The following is an 11445-nucleotide window of genomic DNA, read 5'->3' on the forward strand; positions in this document are numbered from 1 at the left end:
TTAAACCCCATTAGAAAATTCTAATATGCAAATGGATAATGAGAGCATAATGAAAATTGGTTAGGTTCCCTGTTTAGAGAAGCTTTTAATGTTTGATGCATTACTGTATTTTAATATTTTGTTGGAAGCTGCCCAGAGTGGCTGTGGAAGCCCAGCCAGATGGGCGGGGTATAAATAAATTTATTATTATTATTATTATTATTATTATTATTATTATTATTATTATTATTATTATTATATTTTATTTTATTTTATTAAATTTATTTTTGATGCCTTTTGCTACCTTTCTAAAGTGATTTTCCTTCCTTCCTTCCTTCATTTCTTCTACCATAACCTATTGTTTTGTGGTTCCCTGCTTGCCTCATGGCAAATGGGCATGACTGTGTTATGGAATAAGCAAGGATGATGAAGAAGAAGAGTTTGGACTTGATACCCTGCCTTTCACTGCCCTCAAGGAGTCTCAAGGCGGCTAACAATCTCCTTTCCCTTCCTCCTCCACAACAAACACTCTGTGAGGTGAGTGAGGCTGAGAGACTTCAAAGAAGTGTGACTGGCCCAAGGTCACCCAGCAGCTGCATGTGGAGGAGTGGAGACGCGAACCCGGTTCCCCAGATTACGAGACTACCGCTCTTAACCACTACACCACACTGGCTCTCAAGGCATGGACACATATTGGCGTCCAGCTCAGTGGGGTGCGTGGGGCGTTGTGCATGTTACCGTAACAACACATGAACTAGGAGTTCCTTCTGCAGTGCTTCAGTTAAGTAACTTTTTGACTCTGGAGTTTGTGTGTGTGTGGTTCTCTTTAGAAGATAATGTGCATTGTTTCACTTCAAAATGTGATAAGCATCATCCCTATTTGTTTACCCATTCCACTCCTGCTCATTCTGCTGATTGAGGCCCTGGGCACCTGCCCCACAGAGCAAAAAGAGTATTTTTTTAAAAAAATGGAAATCATGCATAGGCCCTTTGCTATAGCATGATCTGAAACTTAGCTTTAGATAGACCTTGCAGAATTGCTTTGTTTTAAAATATCACTGCAGCTAAAAAGGATGTGTTAAATGGAGAATGGGTATAAAGGCTAGCCACTGGACGTGTTGATCAGACACGATGGAAGATTTGCATCAGTGAATAGCATTAACTGTGGGTTTTGTATGTGTACTGTCTGGCCGGTGTGCAGTCTCTAAATGATTTTGTGGAACATGTACAACTTGGCAGCATTAAACAGACAATTTCATACATTTCCCACTCTCTGCACATTTTTTTCTTGGACGCTACCCACATTTGTTGATCAGCCTGTGAAATATTTACATTCTCCATCACCACTTAGCGATGGCGCAGATTGATTGGACAATGCGCCCAGTTCCCTGTTCATGCTACTAACAGACACATAACTTTTTCCAAAGCCTTTGGGTATGCACAATGGCTAGTGCCATTATCAATTCTTCATTTCACTCACACTATCCCCCAAATTTACATTACGCACAGCAACATTCTGGCTGCTTCTGTATAGACTTGTGACACAAAGGGAAGGGGGAACCAGCAACTTGAGTGACTGACTTTCTGATGTGCTGTGAACAATATGTCCTGATCCAGACATAGAGAGAATGGTTCAATCAGGAGTTCCTAACATGCAACAAATTTGGACCATGGTTTGTGGCCAAAAAAATCACACATCCAATTTTGCTGCCGCTGGTTGCTGCTGCTGCTGCCATCTGCAGTACTGGCCATGCAACGAAATCAATAGCTTTCTTGAGCTCTTAGAGGGAAGAGATCATACTTGGGCTTCAAGACTTGCATTTGACTTGGTGGGTCAGAAGTTGTGCAGACTTCTAGTACAGAGTTTGGTAGCCACTGCATAGTGTGGGCAGGTCCTTTCCTTATATTCTGCATCAGGAATGTATTGGGGCTCAAAAAAACCCACCTGGTTGTTTTTCTGACCTGCTGGCAACAGCTGATGGCCATGCCCCTAGTAGGCTGTAGCGCATGGCTGATGTATTCAGCTTGATAGATCATAAGAAGCCATATTGGAATCTTCCCAAGTAACTGCTTTCTAAAAGGTAGGCTAATAGAAACCACCAGAAACCAGCAGAAACCATCACCACCCTGACCCATATCCATTTAAATGTTAGCGATTTTTTGAAACTGTGCAAAAGAATATGTTTGTCACGTAAATCTTATGCAAGGAGTTGCCGTCATGAACGATAACAGCAGCACTGCTAATATATGCAAGGAAGTGGTTTGCTTAAGAACTATAGCAGAAAAGTCAGCAAGCAAGATAATTTATGGCAAAGTGAAGTCATTTTATCGATTACTGCAGAAGGAACACATTTGCTTTCTCAAGCAAAATATGTTTTTTCGGTGTTTGAGATAGAAAGGTATTTCTGTGGTGTACGTTTTTCTATGAAAACCCCCCAGCAGCTGTATAGAAATCAAAGTTTGTCACAGGAGGCCAATTATATGTAGTGTCCAAACAGAAGAACTTGGGAGGAATGAAAATGTACCAGTACATCATGTCACTTAAAATACACACACAGCCTTGGTACTTACAAATATATTAAATGGGTTCATTGTTGGATACTGAGTACGGTAAGCCTTCACTAACCAGGTGGAAGTGATGTTTCTTATTAGAAGCAGTACAGGGCTGTAATAATAAACTATATAATACAGCTACTCTTTTTAGGTTGGTGCTATTATCACAGGTATTCTGTTCTGTATTTTTGTCCTCCCCCCAAGTTTCTTGAGTAGCCACAAGGTGGCAGATGAGCTACAAAGATAGCAAAATGATGGGGGGAGACACAGCGATTTATAGTGAATATATATATTACAGATGCATTTATCTACTGCACTTTCCCCCCCTACTTGTGGGTGGGGGTGGAAGAAGAACCTTCTCTTTTAAATCAGAACATGAACCCAGCAAATACGTACTACAGTCCATCAGTTCTAGTGAAATTGCTGGTGCAGAGTTTCTCTGCATAGATATTTCAAGAGGTATCAATTGTTGGAAGAAAAAAATTGCATGTGATTTTCTGCTTTTCAACGAGAGGGGAACTGAACTGCCCTGGCTATCAGCAGAATACAAGGCAAGTGTGACTACAGATCCCTTCTGTGGTCTCCCAGGAGTCCGTTTTGTGACCTTTCTAGTGTCCTTCATGCTTCAAATTCATCACCATTGAGATATTTTCTGGTGGGGGTGACATATTACCATAGAAGGCAAGACGTCTGGGGACCATTGTGGGTGCTTCTGAAAGCTATGCAGCAAGCCATTGATGAATGTTCTGCATTAAAAAAAAAAGGGGGGGGGGAGATCCTAGATCCTAGAGCAAGACACAGAAAGTTTTTGTCTTTACAATGGCTAGTAGCCTCCAGCCTTTTCAGCGATGGTCCAAACAGGCATTTTAGGAACCAGTTCTTAATGTTTCACAATATATATTGGTGAAAGTGCTGCTGTTGCAATCTTCCAGCTTAGAACAGGTCACATCACACCAGATGAAAACCAATGGAACAGGTCACCTGTTGATAGTTTTATTGTAGACATAATACATTTCATTGGCAATTCACCATGAAAGAGTGCTATGCAAGCTAAAGATGCGCTGGTTTTGTGCATGCTGTGAAGTTGTCTGGTGGTTGCATTTTCACGTGCAGATCTTGATTTCTTAATGCTTGTCCCCACTTTAGCATACCAGAGAACAATCTGGAAGGCACCAACCCCCTTCCCTCTCAGCCTGTACACGACCACCAGTTATTGCTGCCATGAATGGCCACTGTGCTTACTTTGTGTGCCTAAACTACTGTCACAGATGGTACTTTTGGGGGAAGCTTTTTGTTGCCATTTGACTTCCATTTTTACATTTCCCCCCTCTCCACCTGCGTGTGTACATAAACACACACATACTGCGTACACATAAATCTACAAATTTAGTATAATCCTCCATGCACCTGATGAAGTGGACACTGGACACAAACGCTTGTTCCTTAATAAACTTACTAGTTTTTAATATGTGACAAGACACTTTTCAGTTTTGCTTCAAGAGGCCAACATGACTACAGTGGTAGCGCTGGATGCGAACGGGATCCGTTCCAGAGCCCCATTCTCACCCTGAAGCGAATGTAACACATGACTGTGTGTGCACAGGTTGCGTTTTGCCGCTTCCGCGCGTGTGAGTGATGTCATTTTGAGCGTCTGTGCATGCGCGAGCGGCGAAACCCGGAAGCAATGCGTTCCATTACTTCCGGGTCGCCACGGAGTGCAACCCGAAAACACTCAACCTGAAGCGTATTCATCCCAAGGTATGACTGTACTCTTCTAGAAGTCTCTTGGAAGCAGCGGAGGAGCATATGCCCATGCTTCTCAGGGTGGGGGTGCTCCCGGGGGGGCCGTGGTGCAGAGGGTGGCCTCCCAGGCATGGGATAGCCACTCAGGTGCCCAGAGCGGGGATGGAGCAAGCCACTCATGTCGGACATTCAGTGTGCTGCCTGCCCATGACTTCCAAGCCTCCCCCAAGTTGTCAAAATGAAAGGGGAAGTGGGGAGTGCCACTGGCAAAGCAGCACAGCTCCCCCCCTTACCCTGATGGCTTGGGGTAGGCTTGGGAGTTGTGGGCGGGTGGCGCGCCAAATGTCACCCCCCTCAGTGAGGGCACCCGGGGCAGTCTGCCCCCACTGCTCCCCTTCCTATGCCCCTGCTTGGAAGACGTATTTGTAGCCCAGTACAGTCATACCTCATGTTGTGTCCACTTCAGGTTGTGTTTTTTCGGGTTGTGGACTGCCGAAACCCGGAAGTACCAGAACGGGTTACTACTGGGTTTCGGCAGTCGCGCATGCACAGAAGCGCTAAATCACACTTTGCGCATGTGCTAATCATGCTTTGAGCATGCGCAGAAATGCCGAATCGCAACCCATGCGTGCGCAGACGCAGGTTGCAAACGCTGCAGGTTGCAAATGTGCATCCTGCATGGATCACGTTCGCAACCCAAGCGTCCACTGTATAATGTGTCCAATGCTATACATTCTTCAAATGCTTTTAAACGGCTCCTTCATGCTTTGGGCAGATTTCAGTGCTCCATCCCTCTGCCTGCCACTTAAAAGCTCCACTGGAGAACTGCGTGAAAAGTAGGCAAATGAACGATCCTTCATTGCAATGGAAAGCCTAGAGGGGAGGCTCCAGAAGATCTCACAAAGACCCCGCTTGCCATATTGGTCAGTTTAGCCTAGGAAAGATGCCTTCACCTGGTCTATCCAGTCTCTTTTGCCTTAACAGGTGTTCAACTTCAAGGCCTCACTCAGGGCTTCTTCCCATCAGCTCCACCCTGACCCTTTTAACTGGAAATGCTGTGGAAGTGAACTTGTGGCTCTGCCCCTGAGCCACGGCTCTTCTCTTAATGCAGTTACTGCAAGGACAAAAATGTAAGGTTGAAACTGACCCCAAACTGGGCATTGCTGCTGCTTGATTACCCTTCTAGCAAAATGTGCACTTGGAGGATAGGAAACTGTCCAGAGAGCTTATTCTCTGGAGAATAATGCATACAGCACATCTAATGCTGCCTGCGTCCAGGTGCAAAAGGTGAATATTGCAATTACTAGGAAGCAATGAAGAGGCATTTCTGTGAAATATTGCCAAGAGCTGCAAATTCCCCCTTCTTCTGTCATGCATCTGTATGGCATTTGTATGTAAAGAGAGCTATTTTTTCCTAGTATCTCTTTACTCATTTTCTCTGTACATTCCACACATGATTTAACATGGTATTATCATCACAGTTCTCCTTTCCAACTTGTCAGCAAGTCATCACATTTGAGTGTAGTCCTCCAGACAAGTTCTTAGCCAGGGCTTAGCCAGGAATCCTTTTAGTTTCAGAAATGATCTGCTCATTATGCAGTAGACAGGACAAAGTTTGATTGGTTTCTTCTCTGTGTGGCGCTTTCTGCCTCATTCCTCTTGTATGATTTAGACGGCCTGTTCCTACCTATACTTTTCTTCCATCTCCACTCAAAGGTGCAAGTCTTATGGTCGTATGTTTCAACCTATCATTTATCCATCATTTTAGGATAATGAACATTTCTGTGTCTGCATTGCCATGTGGTCCTGGAAACTTTGGATCTCTGTTGTGTGGCAGATCTTGCATGGGTTCACTCAAGAAAAATAATATTCATCTGTGCTCCAAATGTCCCCCCCCAAACCCCTGCCTCACACCTTAGAGGGGTCCAGTGACTCCCTCAAAGACCTAGGTTAGGGCTAGCCCATCCATGAGGTAGACTGAGGCAAGTATTTTGGGTAGTGGAATCCCACAGGGGTGGTACTTCTGTGGGAGCTACGTCCACCCCTTCTGCTAGAGAAGTTGCAGCTTCCAACAAGATGTCGCCACAGCTGCCCCTTCTCCTTACTCCTCCCATGGCAGGGGGAGACCTGCCCCCATCACTGTTGCTGCCAGATAAGTAAGGAGAATTGACTTCAGCTTCTAGCAAGATTTTGTAGAGCTCTTGTGAGATCATGCTGGAACCCAGAAGCCACAGCCATGTGACCCCATAAGCAAGGCTTCAGGAGGGGGTAGTGGTAGGGCAGTGGGTTTGTTTGTGTGGCACCTTCCCACCTCAGGCAGTGAAATGGGATGGGCTACCCCTGACTAAGGTCTTTGGTTGCTGATGAGAAGTACATTAGGGTAAGGAGAGATGTGATATCCTGAGCCTGCAAGCTTCATGAGGGATATGCTTCATTATGGAGACAACATCTGTGGGCAACAAGCAAACAGTTATGTAAGAGCCGGACACTGAGGTCCTCCTCCAAGAGTCTTCTGGTGGTTCCCTCACTGCGTGAAGTGAGGTTACAGGGAACCAGGCAGAGGGCCTTTTCAGTAGTGGTGCCCTCCCTGTGGAACACCCTTCCATCAGATGTCAAGGAAATGAACAACTGTCTGACTTTTAGAAGACATCTGAAGGCAGCCTATTTTGGGAGGTTTTTAATGTTTGATTTTTCATTATGTTTTATATGTATATGTTTTATATGTATATGTTTTTAAAGTTTGATGTTTCTTTTTTTAATAAATGATATTTATTAAATTTTCCATTTTAACAATCCAATCAAACCACATTAAACATTCCAAATTATACAAATTATACAATAATCAAACAATCCACATGTTATGCCAAATTATAAATTTTTAGGTGGACTTCCCATGCTCTGAGGTTGGGGTGTGTGTGTGTGTTTTCTAATCATCTCATATTTCTGCTGCTTTTCGTAGTCATTTCAGATAGTTCCCATAAGTCACTCTGGTGTTAATCCTTCGTTGTTTTCAACAGCCTCTGAGTTCGTCCAGCAAGCGAGATAAATCAAAACAGTGTGTTTCTGTGTGGGTTCTTATGTCTTTAATGTTTGATGTTTCATTGTGTTTTATATGTATATGTTTTATATCATTATGTTTTTAATATTTGATGTGTCATTATGTTTTATATGTTTATATATGTTTTATTTCCCCAGAGTGGCTGGGGAAACCCAGCCAGATGGGTGGGTTAGAAATAATAAAATTATTATTATTATTAAAAGTAGAGGCCAGTCACTTAAGAAAGGGGTGGATCAACTCTGAGGCTGCCTAAATCTGCTTGTTTGTGACTCAATGGCTCCTTGATCTGCCAGCTTAGCTCCCAGAAACACTCTTTTCAAGAATGCTAGCAGTCTTGACACATTGTGCAGTGATATTATCATGTTAGACATGACACCATAAACAAGTTCTAAATAACTTCTAATGGAACAAAATTATATGATTCTGTTGTTCAAAATGGAGCTTGAGTCTGGTCCACTCTTCTAGAACCGAGTTCCGTCATTTAACTAGGACAGGAGTCCTCTTCCACCAACACTTTTATGTTGAGATATTGGTAAGAGGCTTCCTATAAACTCAGTCCATCACCCATCACAATCTCTTCTGTTTCTTAGGACAATTGTCGGGGAAATTGCGATTCTTCCTAATTTGTTCAACACACAGAGAGAAAACCTTGTATCCTGAGAAGCCTTGCTATAATGACTCAGAATATATATGTTGCCTTTCTCCAGAGTATTTATGTGAGGGGTTTGATTTGGGCTTCTTAATATAGTTAGTGTCTAATCACAGGTCCTTAGAGTAGAAACAGAAATAATAATGAAGTAGCACAAATTAAAAATGCCAGTTGTATTAATGTAAATGTTAATAACAGTGGTGCGGCTTGCTTTCCTTTTAGCTAGATAATTAAACAACAATTTATTTTCTTGTGTTGTGGAAGCCTTTATACCCTGCATAGTTCATTGCTGTGCTTTGATTATGGGATTTCTTATCTGAGCTGCTTGTTTGCGACAAGAAAGATGGATCCTGGGGCACTCTTTAAAAAGAGGGAGAAAGAAATTAAGGGCTAAATCTGTATCCCACTCTCTAGTCATAAAATCAGTACAATTTTTATGAACAAACTCGTTCATAAATAATTTAAATGGTACTAATTAAAAACATTTTATTCCCAGATAGTAGGTTGACGGCAAAGGTTTTTTTGTTTGTTTAGCCACTCCTTTATTCTGTTATCTAATGCATGGTAGTCAATGAAAACATTTCATATTTGCATGCTTAAAGTTGAACAGGCAAAGAGCTTGGATGCCATGTTGTAGTGGCTTCCTGGCTTCTTTTAACTTCCACTTTTTATGTATGCTGTCCAATTTCCTCAAATATTTAAGTGCCAAGCATGAAATGTTCAAAACAGTTGTGTCCAAAGGTCTGGCAGTCTATTCCACCCCCCACCCCCATTTTCACACACACTATTAAGCTTTGTAGCCGCCATCAGCCCATCTGCCCGCCCCAAATCCTGTGGTATGGTGGTATATTTTGGATTGCAGGAATTTGTTGTGGCAGCCTTTGCAGCCATGTCTCTGAGGAAAGTCTAAAAACGCAGATAGCTATGTTGATCTATTACTTATAGACACATAGACAGACACACACACACTTTGCTATGGCAAAGAGCTGAAGGGAAATGCTGACCTTATATCCTTTCCTGGCTCTTGCCACCAGGTGCTGTGAGTTACCAATCGGCCTCACCTGTGCGACAGCGCCTTGCCTCTTCAGAACAAACTTAGGAAGGCCCCAGTCCAGCTGAGTCCTACTGGTCACAGGGCCTGGCTCCTGCACACACTCCTGACACACACATTTCTGTCAGTCACTGAGGTCCCTGTGTGACCTTGAGCTAACTATTGTGTCCTCATAAGGTTATTCTTAAAAGGATAAAGTGGGTGGCCCAGATGTAAACATACTGTCATTGCTCCTGCTCTGAAAAAACTCCCAGAGCTGCATTCTTTTGTGTCCCCCCTCCACTGCAAACAGTTAATCTCACCAGTGATCCTGCAGTCCATAGCTTCGTACATTCTTAGGTTCTCTGCTCTTAGGGTTTGAATGCATTGCTTTTAAGGTTTCAAAATTCTGGACGCTGCCACAAAGGCCCATAGAGAAGACATCTGAATCGCAAGGTGCAAGTTTGCTCTGGCTCATCTTGCAAATCTGTTAGGCTTTGAGGGGGTGTTGTGAAATGTTTGATTTCTGAGCTGGTCCCTTAACTTTCCCCAAAGAGGAAAAAAGCCTTCCTATGGGGAAGGTGGGGAGATGAACAAGCAAATAGAGGGTTCACTTAGACACAGGAGAAGACCTGTAAAAGGCTTCTGCGTAGTTGCAAATGATGTTCAGAGTATTGTTTTCCTGCCAGGGATAAAGGGACTTGTAGTAAAAATAACCCAACTGACATTTGGAGGAATGCTGCAAGCCACAATGAAGGCAGAATGTGGTCATCATAGCAAGAAGCCATTGATAGCTTTATTGTCTTTCTGTGAATTTGTCCAATTATCTTTTAAAGTTGGTTGCCATCACTACATCTTGTCAGAACAGATTCCATGGTTTCGTTACATACTATGGGAAGAAGATATTTCTTTTGTCAGTCCGGAATCTTCCAACATTCAATGTAATTGAATGTCCCTGAGTTCTAGTGCTATGAGAGAGAGAGGGGGGGGGGGGAGGGAGGGAAGGAGGGAGGGAGGAGGAAACTTCCTTAAATTCAGTTTCTGCACACATGTATAGAACTGCAGTATTAGTTATTGGTTTATCAGTCTTCCCCTTGCCCTGTGTAGAAATGACCAATATCGACATCAACATCAGGATTTGAAAAGAAAAATGGTCAGATCTTGAATACTTTAAATGACTAGTTTTGGAATTCACTTCAAGGATCCTGCAAGCTGCACTTAAACTGAAGATTGTATCATTTATAAGCATGTTTAAAGTTAATTTCACAGCTCTATGCTTACACACACACACACACACACACACACACACACACACACACACACTGTTCTAAGCACCCACAGGCAAGTTCCAATAAAGCAGGTGGATATACAATTACAGTCTAGTTGTCAGATCCAGGTGCTTTTGGAAGAAACTGATTTTCTGGATCCATTTCAGTTGGGGTTTAGGCCTGGTTTTGGTACAGAAACTGCTTTGGTCAACCTGTGTCAAGAAAGACAAGGGAAACATGTCCCTGTTAATTCTTATTGACCTCTCAGTGTCTTTCAATACCATTGACCATGGTACCCTTCTGGAGCGACTATCTAAACTAGGGGAGGGTGGCACCACTTTGCCCCTTCAATGTGGGGTTCTGCAAGTCTCAATCCTATCTGCTATGTTGTTTAACATCTACCTGAAACTGTTGAGTGGGGTTATCCGGAAGTTTGCAGTACATTGTCAATAGTATGCTCAGCTGTATTTCTCATCTACATCTGCAGCTGAGGCAGTGGAAATGCTGGACCAGTGTCTTGCCTCGGTAATGGACTGGATGAGAGCCAACAAACTGAAGCTCAATCCAGATAAGACTGAAGCACTGTTGGTGGGTGGTTCCCTAGACTGGATGGGTGGGAGATCACCTGCTCTTGATGGGGTTACACTTCCTCTGAAGGAGCAGGTTCATAGCTTGGGGGTACTCCTGGATACTTTGCTGTCACTTGAGGCTCAGGTGGCATCAGTGACCCGGCGTGCCTCCCACCAGCTTTGGTTGGTGGCCCAGCTATGCCCCTATCTGGACAGGGATAGCCAAATCACTGTTGTCTGTGCTCTGATAACCTCAAGGTTAGATTGCTGCAATGCGTTCTATGTAGGGCTGCCCCTGCCTCTGAAGACAGTTTGGAGATTTCAGCTAGTGTAGAATTCAGCGGCTGGGTTGCTCACCGGAGCAAGACAGTTGGAGCATATTACACCGATCCTGGTCTGACTGCAATGGCTACCAATTAGTTTCTGGGCCCAATTCAAAGTGGTGGTTTTGACCTATAAAGCCTTAAACGGCAATACCTCAGGGACTGCCTCTTTCCATATGAAACTACCCTAGTTCCATATGAAACTACTATACTGAGATCATCTTCTGAGGCCCTCCTTCGTGTGCCACCTCCTTGAGAGGTCTAGAGGGTGGC

Source organism: Podarcis gaigeae (genome assembly GCF_964106915.1).
Source record: "Podarcis gaigeae genome assembly, chromosome: 12".
Classification (NCBI taxonomy): Eukaryota; Metazoa; Chordata; class Lepidosauria; order Squamata; family Lacertidae; genus Podarcis; species Podarcis gaigeae.